The sequence below is a fragment of the Syngnathus typhle genome, linkage group LG17 (assembly GCF_033458585.1).
Source record: "Syngnathus typhle isolate RoL2023-S1 ecotype Sweden linkage group LG17, RoL_Styp_1.0, whole genome shotgun sequence".
Lineage (NCBI taxonomy): Eukaryota > Metazoa > Chordata > Actinopteri > Syngnathiformes > Syngnathidae > Syngnathus > Syngnathus typhle.
Window position 1 is genome coordinate 10972434 of NC_083754.1, and position 18922 is coordinate 10991355.

At 46.2% G+C, this 18922-nt stretch overlaps 1 protein-coding gene across 8 annotated transcripts in view; it reads right to left on the minus strand.

Moving 5' to 3' along the window:
- tbcd (tubulin folding cofactor D) overlaps window positions 1–18922 on the minus strand; it is an 80587-nt gene that overhangs the window by 24208 nt on the left and 37457 nt on the right. The window contains exon 40 of one of the 8 annotated variants that reach the window (XM_061302940.1): window positions 1333–13693. The exons of 6 other annotated variants lie outside the window; for them this stretch is intronic. The gene's annotated coding sequence lies outside the window, so the exon portion shown is untranslated. Of the gene's footprint in view, window positions 1–1332; window positions 13694–14042; window positions 17643–18922 lie in introns of those variants that run through there. One more of the 8 variants, XM_061302942.1, reaches the window with a different exon arrangement.

Here is an 18922-nt window from a genome sequence, read left to right on the forward strand (position 1 = left end):
AATTTAACTAATTTATTGTCCTAAAATCTGGGGTGCGCATTATACATGGGTACAATTTAAAAATTTATATATATTTTTTAATTTTTCTTTTAAGAAAATCATGGTACAACAAAACCAACAACAAGACTGACCGACAAAGACGTGGAACAAAAAGACAGGGTGACATTACCTAAGATAGAAACAGACATCATGACAGTAGACAGTAACACATGCAATGATCCGACGGTGAGGGAGGGGCAGACAGGACTTAAATACAAAACACGTTACATTGATTGAGGTGACACAGGAAGGGAGGGGCGACGCGAACAGAAACTATGGCAACCTAGACACATAGCAAAACTGGGGACGAGACATGACAAATCTCCCTCGAAATAAAACTTGAAATCACCTTTCTTCTTGTTTGTTGTCAATCGCGCATAGCATTCAGCCATCCTGCCCAACACACTTAGTCAGTAAAATTCATAATTGACGACACATCGTTTGATGCGAAGGTGCAATCCTTGATGGTGTGTTATTGTCAAATATTGTTTGTTTTGTAATCTCCATCGCGGACCGGACGTCATACGGAGGCCGCTATTACAGATGCGCAGAACGGATGCGCAAGACACGTCAGCTATATAAAGACCGAGAGTTGTTTTCTTCCTATTAGTTTCAATTCACAGTTTAATTAACAGTTTCGATCAGCAAATAACAAAATGTGTATTACAGGTAATATTTTATTTCACAACACTTTGCCTTGTTCCTTTCATCTCTGCTGTTCACTTCAAACACGCTCCATACGACCGCAATGCTCTTGTATCAGACGCTTGCTCGATCACCTGCTCGTTTGCTGTCACAATGTACCCTACACAAATCCGAAACATTTGTTGCGGCTCAGAGTCACGACGAGGGGCAAGTTTTGGTTTCCAAGGGTGTTTTTATTCTTCTTCAACGTCTCTCCCATACAGAGCCGCCTTTTTCACGTCCGCACTGATCGCGGTGGTGCCTTTACGGGCAGTCGGAGAAATCAACGCCAACAAAATAAATTACATCCAGCCTAGTTAAGACCATACCAAAGACTATAAAAATGGGACCCATTGCCTCCCTGCGTGTGTGACAATCATTGGGACTTAAAAAAAAAAAAAAAAAAATCAAAAAAAAATCGGGTGCGTATTATACATGGGTACAGGCTTTTTTCCAGCATCAACATGCCATTTTTATTGCATTATACATGGGGGCGCATTATACACGAAAAAAAAAACGGGTATTTATGTTATAGTTATTTGATACATTTTATTTCGTGTAGCTACTTGTATATGTTTTTGTCGTTACAATTGAGTAGTTGTTGGCTCATTTAAAGTCAAAGTCAAAGTCTGCTTTATTGTCAACATCTTCACATGCCGAGACACACAAAGAGATCGAAATTCCGTTTTCACTATCCCACGGTGACAAAACATATTACACGATAGACATACAAGTAAACAACGCAATATTAAAAACAAGAAGGCACAAACAATAAATAATAAGAGTAACAATAAATAATAAATAAATAGATAACACAACAAATAAAAGCCAGTGTGCATACAGACAGTAAAAGTACAGGACGCTACGCAGAACGGGGAAGCGAGTTCAGGATCCTGACAGCCTGGAGTATGAAGCTGTTTGAGAGTCTCTTGTTTTGTTAAATAAAGAGCCAAACCCACATCTTTCCTTGTACTTTGTTAACGCTACAATACAGTTATATACTAGATCTGTGAAATAACAACGAGGCTGACGTCAGGGCGCACGCGCGGCGTTGTTGACAAAGGACGAGGAATTTGATCGATGGATTTAATGAATTGGAGTGACAGATGGTTTTATAAACGTGTTATTCATGTAATAGTTATTTGAATAACGTATACGAATAATGTTACGTCAGGCCCGTTCTCAGCTCTTCGTTTGTGTTTGTCATGTTAGGATACCTACCGTTTAGCCCGTAGTTGCTCGTTCATGTCTGTTCTTGGTGTTGGATTTTGTCGAATAAATTTCACCCAAAATGCGACTTATACTCCGGAGCTATTTATATATGGGGTTTTTTTCACGTTATTGTGCATTTTATGGCTAATGCGACCTATATTCCGGAGCGACTTTTAGTCCGAAAAATACGGTACTCAAAATACACCAACAAGAAGTGAAAAGAGAGGCCACAGCTCCAAAATCAGCAGAAAGACTGCTCTGAAAACGAGTGCATAGACAAAGTGAAATACGGTTTATTATTTTTGTATCATCTCAAGCTTACCGCTTTACTGTGTCTGTCGTTTCCATTGAGTGAAGGAACTGAACCATCAACGAAACGAAGTCTTTTGGGGAATCCTTCTCTATACTGACAAAAGATTTCTGAAACACTTTTCCCACAGATGTGGGGACACTGTTTGAAAAATGAAATTTGACCAGGCACTTCTTTGAGGTTCTGATGCTGGGGGAAGAGTTGTGTGGATTTATTGATCAAACAACGGAACATTTTGATCTCTCCACTTTGGCACCCTTGAGTTGTTTGGACAAAAGTCTCTTTGAGTAATAAAGATGGCGGATTTGCGAAACCGTTTGGCCACACCCATTACCTTGTTTGCTAGTCCCGCCCCAAAGGATATGACGTAATAGATACAAATACATAATAGAAAATGGAGAAAACTGAACAGAGTAAAAAATAGCCCCCAAACAGATCATAAAAGTACATATCTCTGCAAAACCTGGAGGGATAGAATCCCTACGATCCCTACAATCTTGGAGACTCCAAGTGCACAATAAAATTAATATAAAAGCAAAGAAAAGTGGATTTTACATATCGCTCATTGATTGCCATGTTTTTGACAAGTTTTTCATTTCTGTTTGGCTCAATTTGCTTGAAAATAACCCCGAAGGCTCTCTTTTATAGTTCTTTGCTGTACTTTTGTGGGCACCAGAAGCATATGAAATGTCAGCCATTTTGGACATGATCATTTTTCAAGATGGACAGTTCAGATGACGTGGGTTCCCGTCTCCGTGGTAACGCTTTAAGTGGCCCACAGTTAGGCCCCTTCAGAAATAAAGGCAAGCAGACGGGAGATAAAAAGGATGAGGTGGTGGCCTGGGAAGTGGAGTTGATGAAGTAAGGGAGATTTGAAGTGGGTGGATTTATTTATTTTTTTAGGGGGGGGGGCATTCCTGAGCCAGCTGTGGACTGGAGGGGGAAATTCTCCTTGAATGTCTGACAAATATAACAAGATGTGTGCTATTTCAGAGCTCCTGGCGAAGTGGGGGAAAAAGAAAACAATGGCATACTGCGGCAGAATGACGTGGGAAGGCCAGGAAGAAGGTTTCTGGATAGCTAACTAATGACAGCAGCAGCACTTTGGTGCAGTGAAGCGGGCCGGTGGTCGAGTGTTTTGCGCCACCGACGCAGCCCGCAAATGCGCACGCACAGGTGGCGTGACGGCTGGACAAAAAAAGGGAGGAGGCCAGGCCAGCCAAAGGTCCCGCAAGACACTCAACGGTCTCAGGTAGTATTCAATAGCAGCAAGATAAAAACAAAGCAGAGCGCCCGCCGATTTTGAGAGCTCATGGGGCGTGCTGCAGGAAATGATTCAAACTTTTGCACTTCATCGGAGTGACCTCAGAACAAATGATGATGATAACCCTAAAGCCGTGGCAACCTCACCGGAGCTGACCCTCTTGCGCTCATCCGAACAAGACAGAGAGCCTGTCAGAAGAGGCTTGAAGTGGTGCCGCCAAGCCGGCGAACGACCCGCACTTCATGGCTCAGTCCCTGAAGGTGATTGTGGGCAAACACCAGCCCGCCCCCATCCTTTCCCGTTACGGGTCAGGGTGGGAGGGCAGCTGGACTCGGTGTCACAGATGAGCTTGCGTTCACAAGCGCAGCATCCAGTCGTGCAAAGCTACGTTTGCCTGCCGATGCCAATTGTCGTACATCATCTATAGAGGCTTTGCAGCTGACGTCATCAAGCTACCCACATTAGCTTGGCGGCCATCTTGGCGGTCAACTTTTCAGTGCCGGTCAACGACTCACACACGCTTTCTTGTTATATCTGCTGCTATTTGAGCTTAAAAATGCCGGATACCTGCTGTGCTGTTGGATGTAACAATAGACGAGGCGATACACCAAATCTTAGCTTCTATAGATTTCCGGCGAACATGAAAAAACGTGAAAAATGGATCGCGGCGATTCGTCGTGAACAATGGAAACCTACGATTTACACGAGGATATGCAATGAGCACTTCATATCAGGTATGTAAACAAACTATTCACTATGTAGTTTTTTCACAACCACACTGTTACTGCCACGTGCGTGCTTTTTCCTTACCTTGGTCATGAGAAGAAATCGATTCTTGTTTGGAATCTGCCATATCAGCCCATCATGCACAAAACCTGCTGTAAAATACTTGTAGGCATCCAGACTCTTGTATGCCTTAAGGTCCTTTCCAGTGTACGGAGATGGTGAATCGACGAGGTAATTATAAATATCTGGATATGAGAGTTCAGGCAGGTCGGCTGTTGCAAAATGCTCAGGCGATTTTAGCATGCTTCTCAGTAAAAGGTACGGATCCGTTGTGCCAACAAGGTTCAACTTCTCTCTGTAACGTTTCTTGGATGCTTCATCCAAATGCCCAACTTCATTGGATAGCAAATCAGCCATAATTCGGATGAAATCGGTGAAAACTGAAATCAAACAATTTATACAAACACGTAGGAACGAGCTGACGAGTTGACCGCCAAGATGGCGGCATAACACAAAATCACGTGATGAAACCACGTGACTGCAAAGCCTCTATACATTGCATTTCCTACCAGTGTGGCCATTGGCACTCAATTAGCCAAAGCAACTACCGTAATTTTCGGACTATAAGTCGCGTTTTTTTTCATAGTTTAGGTGGGGGGGGTGACTTATACTCAGGAGCGACTTATGTTTTTTTCCCCAAAGATTTAAAAAAAAAAAAAAAGTGAAACCGCGATAAACGAACCGCAATGTAGCAAGGGATTACTGTAACAGCGCAACATCGCGTCAGCAGCAGCTCTTCGAGTCAATCTTTGTCCTTTATGTAAACAACTACCGCGCTGCTGACGCAGCGTCGCAAAACGTGAGCAACAACAGGCTAAACGATAGGTATGCTAACGTGACAAACACAAACTAAGAGCTGAGAACGGCCCTGACGTAAAATTCAGAGTTATTCAAAAAACTATTACATAAATAACACGTTAATAAAACCATCTGCGTCACTCCAATTCATTAAATCCATCAATCGTCCTTTGTCAACAATGCGTGCGCGCCGCTGACGGCTCTTGCACTTCAAAATATTCCACAGGCCCATATAACGATGTATAAATTATATATCAAATAACTATTACCGTTTTTTTCCGTGTATAATGCGCAAAATTTAACTAATTTATTGTCCTAAAATCTGGGGTGCGCATTATACATGGGTACAAAAAAACCCCATTTTTTTTAAAATGTTGCTTTTTTTTAAATCCGGGTATGATACGGAGGCCGCCATTACAGATGCGCTTTCTTCTCTGCTGTTCACGTCAAACACACTCCATACGAACACAATGCTCTCGTATCAGACGCTTGCTCGATCATCTGCTTGTTTGCTGTCACAATGTACCCTACACAAATCCGAAACATTTCTTCGCTATTGAGTTTGCTAGCGCATGCGCAGTGATACTGACCGGCAGAATAACATTTGGTTGTTCCCAAAGATCTTTTTTCTGAAATAATTTTACGTTAACCGACTTAAGTAGGAGTCAAAATCTGGGTGCGTATTATACGTGGGTACAGGATTTTTTCCAGCATCAACATGCCATTTTTAGGGTGCGTATTATACATGGGGGCGCATTATACATGGAAAAAAACGGTAGTTTACAAAGTGCTTATTTTAACACTGAACTTTGATGTTGTGTTTTTTCTTTAAATGTGCGGCGAGATTTGTGGTACCTGAATATTTGATCACCGCACGGCACGATTTACAAACTGCACGTGTCTTGTCCGTTGAGCCATCTTTTCTTTGGAATCCAAAGTGCTTCCAAACGAATGACTTGAAGCCTAAAGGGGAGCAAATTTCCTTGTCTTTTTGGACACTAGCCATAGCACCAGCGCAGGAGCCGCGTACTAGTTGTCGACTCCCCTTTCACGTGCCTGCTCTGCTCACAACACAACAACGCCGGGCGCACTGCTCCCGGAAAGAGGAAGCAAGCAACAATGAACTGGATTTCAAAATAAAGTCTCGTCTAATGTCCGAGGTCAAACACGGCGATATAAATCGATGTTTACGTTTAGCATCGATGCCAATAAATCGTAGAGCATTATATGGATTAATCGATGTGTATCGATGAATCGTTACACCACTAGTTGACAAAGTTCAAGGAAAGACGTGGCTTTATTTAACAAAACAAACTTACAGGCGTGTGGCGGCGTGGACTTCCAGCCACGGAAGTGGAAGAGAGCTCCATAGAATAGGACCGGGCGTGCGTAAAAGCCATGACCGAGCCACATCCACCGTCCCTGGACAGCTACCCGGCCGAGCACCGGCGCCCGACTTCAATCCACGGAAGTGAAAGAGAGCTCCGTCGAGTGACTCGCAACGTCGCGCTGCTGACGTCAGCAGCCCTTCAGCAAAGCGCCAATCACATGTGCTTCTTCTTCTACTACTACTTTGGGATTTGGCTTCATAGAGATACATAGAAACACTAGATGATCGCTTTAGCTGGATGATGACGTGCACCATCTTGAACCGGGAGTCACGGGAAATGGTCATGCTGACGTCAGCAGCGCGACGCGACGTCGCGGTCGCGCGGTTGTTTACATAAAGGACAAAGATCGACTCGTCCAGGGACGGTGGATGGGGCTCGGACAATGCCGTTACGCACGCCCGGTCCTACTCTACCGAGCTGTCTTTCAGCTCCGTGGATGGAAGTCGAGGGCCGGCGCTCAGCCAGGTGGCTGTCCGAGGACGGTCGATGGGGCTCGGTCATGGCTTTTACGCACGCTCGGTCCTATTCTATGGCGGTCTCTTCCACTTCCGTGGCTGGAAGTCCACGCCGCCACACGCCTGGTAGTTTGTTTTGTTAAATAAAGAGCCGTTTACCAAACCCACGTCTTTCCTTGAACCTTGTTAACGCTACAATATAGTTATATAGTAGATCTGTGGAATAGGAATTTGATCGATGGATTTAATGATTTAGAGTGCACAGATGGATTGATAACATTATTGCTTATATTATAGTTATTTAATATATAATTTATATATCGTTATATGGGCCTGTGGAATATTTTGAAGTGCAAGAGCCGTCAGCAGCGCGCACGCATTGTTGACAAAGGACGATTGATGGATTTAATGAATTGGAGTGACGCAGATGGTTTTATTAACGTGTTATTTATGTAATAGTTTTTTGAATAACTCTGAATTTTACGTCAGGGCCGTTCTCAGCTCTTAGTTTGTGTTTATGTCACGTTAGCATAGCTATCGTTTAGCCTGTTGTTGCTCGTTCATGACTGTTCTTGGTGTTGGATTTTGTCGAATAAATTGCCCCCCAAAATGCGACTTATACATGGTTTTTTTTCCGCTTTTTTGGGCATTTTATGGCTGGTGCGACTTATACTCTGGTGCGACTTTTAGTCCGAAAATTACGGTACAAGGAAACTGAAAGGGGAGCGGGTGGGGCAAGGAGAGCAAGCTCACAATGAAGCCACAAGTTAAAGGCAACCAGCTGCCGGGATTCCCAAATGACTATAATCAGAGATGGGACCAAGTCACACATGTGCAAATCTCAAGTATGTCTTAAAAGTCTTAAGTACAGGGGTGGGCCATTCCGGTCCTCGAGGGCCGGTGTCCTGCATGTTTTCTATGTCACCCTGTTGCAACACACCTGATTCAAATGGTCGGATAATTAGCAAGGTCTGCAGAAGCTGGATAACAATCCTGATCATTTGAATCAGGTGTGTTGCAGCAGGGAGACCTATAAAACATGCAGGACACCGGCCCTCGAGGACCGGAATTGCCCACCCCTGCTCAAGTAAGTCCCAAGTCATTTTTTTCTTGGGCAAGTCCAGTCAAGTCCTTAAATAGGTCAAGTCAAGTCCAAGTCAAGTCCTTAAATAGGTCAAGTCCAAGTCAAGTTAACTGTAGATTATATTTATTACCTTGCTCCATATTAGTAAATCATATTTACTTAATTCAGTTTCATCATCATATTCATTGCATTAAAGCTATATATACACACCTATTTAAATAAATGAAAAGCACTTACCGTGCTTTCCATGCAAAATGCGCAAAATTTAACTAATTTATTGTTCTAAAATCTGGGTTGCGCATTATGCATGGGTACAACAATTTTTGAAGGAAATCTGAGGTGACACAGGAAGGGAGGGGCGACGCGAACAGAAACTATGGCAACCTAGACACATAGCAAAACTGGGGACGAGACATGACAAATCTCCCTCGAAATAAAACTTGAAATCACACCTTTCTTCTTGTTTGTTGTCAATCGCGCATCACATTCAGCCATCCTCCCCAACACACTTAGTCAGTAAAATTCATAATTGACGACACATCGTTTGATGCGATGGTGCAATCCTTGATTGTGTGTTATTGTCAAATACTGTGTTTTTTAATCTCCATCGCAAACCGGATATCATACGGAGGCCGCCATTACAGATGCGCAGAACGGATGTGCAAGACACGTCAGCTATATAAAGAGCGAGAGTTCAGTTCTCTACCTAAATGCGTATTACAGGTAATATTTTATTTTACAACACTTTGCCGTGTTCCTTTCTTCTCTGCTGTTCACTTCAAACACGCTCCATATGAACACAATGCTCTCGTATCAGACGCTTGCTCAATCACCTGCTCGTTTGCTGTCACAATGCCCTACACAAATCCGAAACATTTCTTTGCTATCAAGTTTGCTACCGCATGCGCAGTGATACTGACCGGCAGAATAACATCTGGTTTTTCCCAAAAATGATCTTTTTTATGAAATAATTTTACGTTTACGGACTTGAGACCAAATTTGGGTGTGTATTATACATGGGTACAGGCTTTTTTCCAGCATCGACATGCCATTTTTAGGGTGCGTATTATGCACGGGGGCGCATTATGCATGGGAAAACACGGTACTTGGCAGAACGGCTCTTCAAATGACGGACAAAGTTTGAAGTTGTCGTCTGGCTGTGTGAAATGTTTTTGTTGCATATCTCGCACTGTTCTGTCCGTCTTTTGCCGTCATAAAAGTACCGTAATTTTCGAACTATATATCACATTTTTTTCATAGTTTGGGTGGGGGGGGCGACTTATAATAAGGAGCGACTTATGTTTTTTTTCAAAAATTTTCAAAAGAAAAAAAAAAGTTGAACCGCGATGTAGCAAGGGATTACTGTAATTTGAATTTCAAGTGACGTCAGCAGCGCGACGCGGCGTGGCGGTTGTTTACATAAAGGACAAAGATTGATCACGGGATGACGAAGATGACGAAGGACCCCACGTACTACTGGCATCATTAGCGGCTTTGTTTCTAAGTGACACGGCGAACGAAGAGTTTGAAGGATTTAAGGATTTGGAGTGACACAGAAGGTTTGAAAAACTATTATGGCTTTTACGCACGCCCGGTCCTATTCTATGGAGCTCTCTTTCACCTCCGTGGATGGAATGGATTGACGTCATATGATGGCGCTGCGGATGGCAGCCACGGTGAGTCGCTCTGTTTCTTTGTCTTATTTTGTGTGTTTTCTGTGTCCTCTGCTGTCCATCCCGGATCACTTTTACCAGAAAAGCGCTGTTAAACATCGGACAGTCTCTGATTCAGACTGTTTGTCGGAGATTCTAGCCGGAGCGGCGAAGCTATACAAGCGAGCGCGACGACGGCGGCGCGGAAAACGATCCGGAGCCCTCGTAAAGCTGAGGCAGAGAGGGCTCCGTTCTGCCCTACTGTCAATTCATCTGGCGAATGTCCGCTGATGCTGGCTGACCAGGCAACAGACATGGAGAAACTTCTACCAAACTCACTAATCATTGTTTTGGGTGATCTTAACGGGGCGAACCTCGCACACAAACTCCCCAGATACAGACAGCACGAAACGTGTCCCACCAGAGGGGCACAGACTCTGGACCACTGCTACACCGTGATTAAGGATGCATACCACTCTGTGGCTCGTGCAGCTTTAGGACTCTCGGACCACTGTCTAGTTCATCTGATCCCGGCCTACAGGCAGAAACTAAAAACTTCTAAGCCTGTGGTGAGGACTGTGAAGAAGTGGACAGTGTAGTCAAGCCAGGACCTCAATGCCTGCTTTGACTGCACTGATTGGGGAGTTTTTGAAGCTGCAACTTCAGACCTCCATGAACTCACTGACACTGTCACATCATACATCACTTTTTGTGTGGATCTGTGTGTGCAGACTAAGACCTTCTGCACGTACAACAACAACAAACCTTGGTTTACACCGAACCTCAGGAGGCTGCGCAAAGTCAAGGAGGAGGCCTACAGGAGCGGCGACCGCGACCTGTTCCAGCAGACCAGAAACACACTGAACCGAGAGCTCAGGAAAGCCAGGAGGTGTTACGGGGAGAGCCTGAAGAGACACCTCTCTGCCAATCTTGATCCCTCAACAGTGTGGAAAGGTCTGCAGAGCATCACGGGCTTCAAGAAACGAACCCCTCGTCCTGTAGAGAGCCCAAGGCTTGCTAACCAGCTAAACAGGTTCTACTGCAGGTTTGATCGGTCCTCCCACACAACGGGTTTTCCTGCAGCACAATCTACAAACTCACCTCTCCCCACAACTGCTCTGTCCACACCTCTATCCTGCCTAAAAGTCTGCGCTGAGCAGCTGGTGCCCACCTTTGCACGGATCTTCAACCGTTCTGTGGAGCTGTGTGAGGTGCCCTCGTGGTTCAAGAGCTCCACCATTGTTCCAGTGGCCAAGAAGCCCGCCATCACAGGTTTGAATGACTATAGACCTGTCGCACTGACATCTGTGGTCATGAAATCTTTCGAGAGGTTAGTGCTGAACCACCTGAAGGATGTCACGGGCCCCCTGCTTGACCCCCTCCAGTTTGCCTACCGGGCAAACAGGTCGGTGGATGATGTGGTCAACATGGGACTGCACTACATCCTGCACCACCTGGACACCCCAGGAACGTACGCCAGGATCCTGTTCGTGGACTTCAGCTCTGCGTACAACACCATCGCTCCTAACATCCTCCAACAGAAGCTCTGCGTACAACACCATCGCTCCTAACATCCTCCAACAGAAGCTCATTCAGCTTGCGGTACCTGCCTCAACCTGTCAGTGGATCATCAGCTTCCTGACCAACAGGAGACAGCGTGTGAGGCTGGGGGGCATCACATCTGACACACTCAGGGGTGCGTCCTCTCCCCACTGCTCTTCTCTCTCTACACCAACGATTTCTCCTCAGGTGACTCTCCTGTGAAGCTCCTGAAGTATGCAGACGACACCACTCTCATTGGACTGATCCAGGACGGTGATGAGACTGCAGACAGGAGGTGGAGCGGCTGGTCCATTGGTGCAGCCAAAACCACCTGGAGCTGAACCCGCTCAAGACCGTGGAGATGACAGTGGACTTCAGGCGTGACCCTTCACCACTTTTACCCCTCACTATCCGCAGTAATACTATTCTCTCCACAGACACCTCCAAGTTCCTGGGAACCACAATCTCTCGGGACCTGAAATGGACCGGCCACATAGACTCTGTCCGGAAAAAGGCCCAGCAGAGGCTGTACTTCCTGAGACAGCTCAAGAAGTTCAACCTGCCGCGAGAGCTTCTGAAGACCTTCTACACTGCCATCATCCAGTCTGTCCTCTGCACCTCCATCACTGTCTGGTTTGGATCGGCCACCAAACAAGACAAGCACAGACTGCAACGGACAATCAGGACTGCAGAAAAGATAAATGGAATTAACCTCCCATCTATCCAAGACTTGTACCTGTCCAGGACCAGGAAACGTGCAAGGAATATCTCTACAGACCCTTCTCACCCAGGTTGCAGTCTGTTTGAACTACTCCCCTCCGGATGGCGTTATAGAGCACGGTACGCCAAAACCAGCAGACACAGAGACAGCTTCTTCCCCCAGGCTGTTGCTCTGATGAACTCACACCACTCTTAGAGTCTCAGAGTCATTACTGTGCAATAACATCCTGCTCTCCACACCTTTTTTGAATTTGTCTACACTATTTGTACTATGTGTCCTCTCTGCATCCATTGCAGCCTGGTCATCCTGGATAAGGGACCTTCCCATCTGTGGTCTCTTCTCAAGGTTTCTCATTTCCCCTAGCTGAAGTTTTGAGTTTTTCCTTGCCCTTTTGGGAGTTTAAGATCAGGGGATGTTTGAGAGTATTGCAATTTTTCACATGTCCTGGGTGTTGTTAGTCACCTAAATGTTGAACAGAGGGTGTGATTTACCGAAGTCGAATTCCTTGTTTGGCACGCTCAAACATGGTGAATAAAAAACTCTTGAATCTTGAAGTCTGGGGCCGGCGCTCGGCCGGGTGGCTGTCCGGCGATGGTGGATGGGGCTTGGTCATGGCGTTTACGCACGCCCGGTCCTATTCTATGGAGCTCTCTTCAACTTCCGTGGTTGGAAGTCCACACCGCCACACGCCTGGAAGTTTGTTTTGTTAAATAAAGAGCCATTTGCCAAACCCACGTCTTTCCTTGAACTTTGGTAACACTACAATATAGTTATATAGTAGATCTGTGGAATAACGACGAGGCTGACGTCAGGGCGCACGCGCGGCGTTGTTGACAAAGGACGAGGAATTTGATCGCTGGATTTAATGATTTAGAGTGCACAGATGGTTTGATAATACTATTGCTTATATAAGTCAAAGTCAAAGTCTGCTTTATTGTCAACATCTTCACATGTCGAGACACACAAAGACATCGTAATTACGTTTTCCCCATCCCACGGTGACAAGACATAGTACACGACCTACATACAAGTAAACAACGCAATATAAAAAACAAGAAGGCACAAACAATAAATAAGAGTAACAATAAATAATAAATAAATAGATAACACAACGAATAAAAGCCAGTGTGCATACAGACAGTAAAAGTACAGGACGCTACGCAGAACGGGGAAGCAAGTTCAGGATCCTGACTGCCTGGAGTATGAAGCTGTTTGAGAGTCTGGTGCTGCGGGAGCGCAGGCTTCTGTACCTCTTCCCAGAGGGCAGAAGCTCGAACAAAGAGTGAGCGGGGTGACTCACATCACTCACAATCGTGGTTGCCTTGCGGGTGAGATGGGAGGTGTAAATGTCCTTCAAGGAGGGGAGCGAAGCACCAATAATCTTACCAGCCGTGTTCACTATGCGCTGCAGGGCCTTCAAGTTGTAGTCAGTGCAGCCGCCACCCCAAACAGCAATACAGCTGGAGAGGACGCTCTCAATGGTGCCGCGGTAAAATGTAGTCATGACGGCCGGAGGGGCGCTCGCTCGCCTGAGTTTCCGCAGGAAGTACAGGCGGCGCTGGGCTTTCTTTATCAGTGATGCGGTGTTGGTGGACCAGGAGAGATCCTCACTGATGTGCACCCAGGAACTTGGCGCTGCTCACTCTCTCCACCACAGCACCGTCGATGGTCAGCGGCAGGTGTTGGGTGTGACCCTTCCGGAAGTCCACAACAATCTCCTTGGTCTTGTCGACGTTCAGCAGGAGGTTGTTGTCCCTGCACCACGTGGTCAGAAGGTCAACCTCCAGCCTTCTGACTAATAGTTATTTGATATCTAATTTATATATTGTTATATGGGCCTGTGGAATATTTTAAAGTGCAAGCGCCGTCAGCGGCGCGCACGCATTGTTGCTAAAGATGATCGATGGATTTAATGAATTGGAGTACAGATGGTTTTATTAATGTGTTATTTATGTAATGTTTTTTTGAATAACTCTGAATTTTACGGCAGGGCCGTTCTCAGCTCTTCGTTTGTGTTTGTCACGTTAGGATACCTATCGTTTAGCCTGTTGTTGCTCGTTCATGACTGTTCTTGGTGTTGGATTTTGGCAAATAAATTGCCCCCAAAATGCGACTTATACTCCGGAGCGACTTGTATATGTTTTTTTTTTCCACTTTTTTGGGCATTTTATGGCTGATGCGACTTGTACTCCGGAGCGACCGAAAATTACGGTAATTGTGATAGTCGAAGGTGATGCCTCGCTCCCGCTGACATGTTCGCGCGTGTCTGATATAAAGGGGCGTGACTTTCCAATAAACACGTTTGGTAGGTAGAGAGGGCACGACTGATTGATTGGTAGTGATCCAATCATGACGCCATTCTCAGGCTTCGCTCCTACCGTGTTATCGATATTTTTTTAAATGTATTATTAATTTTATATTCAAACTGAACACAAACTAAATTACACTGAAGTCATTCAAGTCATCGTGTCTCAAGTCAAGTCACGAGTCTAACTTCCAAGTCGAGTCTCAAGTTTTTTCATTTTTTGTCAAGTCTTGTGACTGTTATCAAAACTCGAGTTGATTCGAGTCCAAGTCACAGTGACTCGAGTCCCCATCTCTGACTATAATTGCCGGCAGCAGATTAGAACTGGCCAAGGCTGCGGCTCATAATGACAGCGTCCACCACGCTATTCCCATCGGCGGCCCGGAGTCTTCTCAGGCGTGTCATTATCCCCGACCCACGGCCACCTTTTATATACGGTGCCGCTTGCTGCATCGCTCATTGATTGCCAACGGAGAAGCGCGCACCCATTCTAGAAACTTGTGATCTCCTTCCACCTCCATGCATCATGAGGCCCGGAGAAAACATGGCTCATTTGTGCACTAAGGGCGGCGCTGAGCCGCCGTCCGGATGAAACCGGCAGCCAGACAAGCGCCGCCATTGTCCCCGAGAGGGCCTGATGACTTGATGCGTGACTGGAAAACGGGGAATGATGTTAATCATGTTGCTGCAGGTTTGGAGGTATTCAAGTGTCTTTGCACAATACTGGCCGCCTAGACGCCGAGTACAGACTGACCCACAGTTCAACCCAATCATGTTTGTTGCTATCTTATTGATCTCTTCCTTTCGCAGCATTTCTCTTGGCCCTAGCGCTTTTGGGATAATAATAATAATAATAATAATTAATTACATTTATAACGCACTTTATATTCGGAGGAATCTCAAAGTGCTACATGGCAGATAAAAAACAAGAAAACAAAACAAGGACAAGTTTAAAACAACTGGACGACAACCAAGATATGAGAGAAATTACGGAAATGCTAAGGTGAAGAGGTGAGTTTTAAGTCCAGTTTTGAAAGAGTCAGTGGATTGGGGTGCTCTTAGGTGGTCGGGGAGCGAGTTCCATAGTGTAGGGGCTAGAGATGCACCGATCCGATATCTGGATCGGATATCGGCCCCGATATCAACAAAATAGATGGATCGGGTATCGGAAAATACAGCCGATCTGTGAGCCGATACTTTCCTTAATCTATTGGGACGCGGGCTACGCCATACGCCAGCAGCACGTGTGCCGCATGCCACGAGAGTTTTCTAAACAAACGCAAACATGGAGCGAACGTTCGCTTCTCTTCCCCGGGTTGCTAAGCGGACGTCAAACCCTGCGCGTTCGCTTCTCTTCGGGTTGCTAATGGGACGTCAAAGGCTGCGCGTTCGCTTCTCTCCCGAATGGGGGGGGGGGAAGGCTAATCGGATGTCAAACGCTGCGTGTTCGCTTCTCTTCCGGGGGGGTGTTAATGGGACGTCAAACGCTTTGTGTGGCGGGCTCCATCTAGTGTGGAAACTGAGAAGCTGAGCTCAAGCTTCTTGTGCGGGCCATATTCAATTATGTTTTCAGAATTTGCTGCGGGCCAATAAAAACTGGACCGTTAGTTTGGACACCCCTAATTTAGAGCAAAGAACTGTGTAGTCTGCCTGATGCCATTGCCTTTGGTCTTTTCTGTTCCACATGTAGAGTTATGTAGCTTGTTAAGTCAACCATAATATCGGATCGGTATCGGGTATCGACCGATACGCAAAGCCACGGCATCGGTATCGGTATCGGAACTGAAAAAGTCGGATCGGTGCATCTCTAGTAGGGGCTGTATAGCAGAAGGCCCGGTCGCCCATGGTGCGCAGCTTGGTTTTAGGAACGTGGAGAAGGTGTGAATCAGATGAGCGGAGGCTTCGGGTGGCAGGTTTTGGGGCAAGGAGTTCTTTGAGGTATGGGGGAGCAAGTCCGAGGATACAATGGTGAGTGAGGAGGGCGATCTTATAATCAATACGGAATTTGATGGGGAGCCAGTGCAGAGAACGGAGGATGGGTGTGATGTGATTGCTTTTCCCCACCCTCATCAGGATCCTAGCAGCGCTGTTTTGAATGTACTGAAGCCTCTGGAGGCTCTTGCTAGGGATCCCGATGAGGAGTGCGTTACAATAGTCTAGCCTTGAGGAGACAAAGGCGTGGACAAGTTTCTCAGCATCCGTCAGGGTAAGTGTGGGGCGGAGTTTGGAGATATTTCTGAGGTGGAAGAAGGAGGTTTTGCAGATGTGTTTTATGTGTGACTCAAGGTTGAGTTGAGGGTCCAGTTTCACACCCAGGTTGGTGACAGTGGCTGAGAGGGGAATAGTGAGACCGGCGAATAAGATGCTTGTTATTGGGCAGGTATGGATCTGATGGGGAGTGCCAATTAACATGGCTTGGGTTTTGTCACTGTTAACTTGCAGGAAGCTGAGATTCATCCACGCCTTGATCTCCTCCAGACACAGGGAGAGGATGGATGAGAGAGATGGAGAAGGCTGGGTTATGGAGGGCGGGGAGTCAAGTTTGAGGTATAGCTGGGTGTCGTCCGCATAACAATGAAATGAGATGCCGAACTTCCTGATTATATTGCCGAGGGGTAGTATGTAGAGAGTGAAGAGGGTAGGACCGAGTACAGATCCCTGGGGGACACCGGAGGTGACAGTGTGAGTGTTGGATTTTTTCCCCCCCAGGGAAACGTACTCGGTCCGGTTTGAGAGGTAGGACTGAAGCCAAGTTAGATATTGGTCTGTAGTTAGCAAGGTTGTCCGGGTCAAGTGAGGGTTTTTTGAGCAGGGGGGTAATAATGGCAGTCTTCAGTGCAGGGGGTACAGAGCCAGACTGGAGTGAGAGGTTGATGACATTGGTTATTAGGGGACTAATGGCTGAGGTTTGTTGTTTAATGAGGGCTGTGGGGAAAGGGTCCAGGGCACATGTGGAGGGTTTCATCTTTTTGATGATGTCCTCTACCTCCGACTGCAAGATAGGGGAGAAGCAGCGGAGAGGCTGGACTGTCCCGGGTGGAAGGAAGGGGGGAGGGGGTGAAGTGGTGGGGCACGAAGAGGAGAGGAGCTGGGTGCGGATGTTGTCAACCTTAGCGGTAAAAAAGGTCATAAGGTTATTGGACACTACCTCTGAGGATTCTGTTGGAGTGGTGTGATGGTGTTTGAGAAAGTGGTTGATGGTTGAAAACAGTTGTTTTGAATTTTCAGGGGTATTGTTTATGATATTGGAATAGAACTGGGCACGTGCAGTCCCAAGGGCTTTTGAGTAGGCCTTCTGGTGTTCTTTGTAGGCCGCGTCTTCCTGGCAACCCAGTGTCCGTCTTGTGTCGGAGTCCGCTCCGTGTAGGAGTGCCGTCCGCACCATGTTTTCCAGGCCACCTGGAGTAGGGGTGCCGGGCGGAGGAGGAGCAGATGGATGGTACGGAGTTATGGACGGGTTGGGAGAAAACAAAGTTACGACGGGTGCTTCTGTGGGTGTAACGTGGTCTGCGGAGAAGTCCGAGTTGTTTGATGACTGAGACACACCCTGGAATGGTGTGATTACTCAGCTCCAGCAATCGGGGGATGGAGTAAGTTAATGTAGTGCCGGTTGGAGAACACTGAACTTGAGTGTTAGCCATTGGCTAGGCTAGCCAGGATGCCTTGGCGGGGGGTGGTGGGGTGGGCGCGCCGTAGTAGGCAGCCGGCTCTGTGGAGGTTTGCCGCGGTTCGCCGCGGTCCAGGCGCACTGCACACTAAAACTAGAAGCTAAAAACTAAACTTCAATAATGGCTAAAAAATAAATAAATAAAAACACTAAAACTAAACTAATTCTAATTCTGGTGGAGAAGCGGGGAACAATCAGCGCCAGCGTCCTCTCCCCAGATTACTTCCGCCTTCAAATGTGGGCGTGTCTCCTAGTCAAAGGACGTGCAGTCCCAAGGGCATGCGTATGTAGACCTGAGATGTTTTTTGTCCAATCAAATTTTAGCCTGCACATGTTGCCACGTCAAGCGCATCTGCCCTAGCTCCTTCAAAATCTTGTGCGTTGGTCCAATTGTGTTTTTCAAATTGGTCCTGGCGGGACGGGGGCAGGGCACGGCAGGCCCTCAACGATGTCAGCATAGAGAAGATAGATAATACCGTTTTTTTCCATGTATAATGCGCCTCCATGTATAATACGCACCCTAAAATGGCATGTTGATGCTGGAAAAAGCCTGTGCCCATGTATAATAATCTTTTTTTAAAGTCCCAATGATCGTCACACACGCAGGGAGGCAATGGGTCCCATTTTTATAGTCTTTGGTATGGTCTTAACTAGGCTGGATGTATTTTTTTTGTTGGCGTTGATTTCTCCGACTGCCCGTAAAGCAGGGGTCCCCAAACTTTTTCCTGTGAGGGCCACATAACTTTTCCCTTCTCTGATGGGGGGCCGGTGTCAGTTTGTAACAGAAAAAGTGTGACGATCGTAGGGGAGCTTACATTTTGTATTGTTTTCCAGAAAGCCACACAACCAAATAACGGTTATTTAATAACCCTTTCCAGGTTCTTTACAGAAAAAAAGACAGGAAACAAATAATAACACTATTAATGAAATAAATAATAACTAAATAACCCTCTCTCTTCTTCACAGAAAAAACAGGAAATAAATAATAACTAAATAACTCTCTATGGGTTCT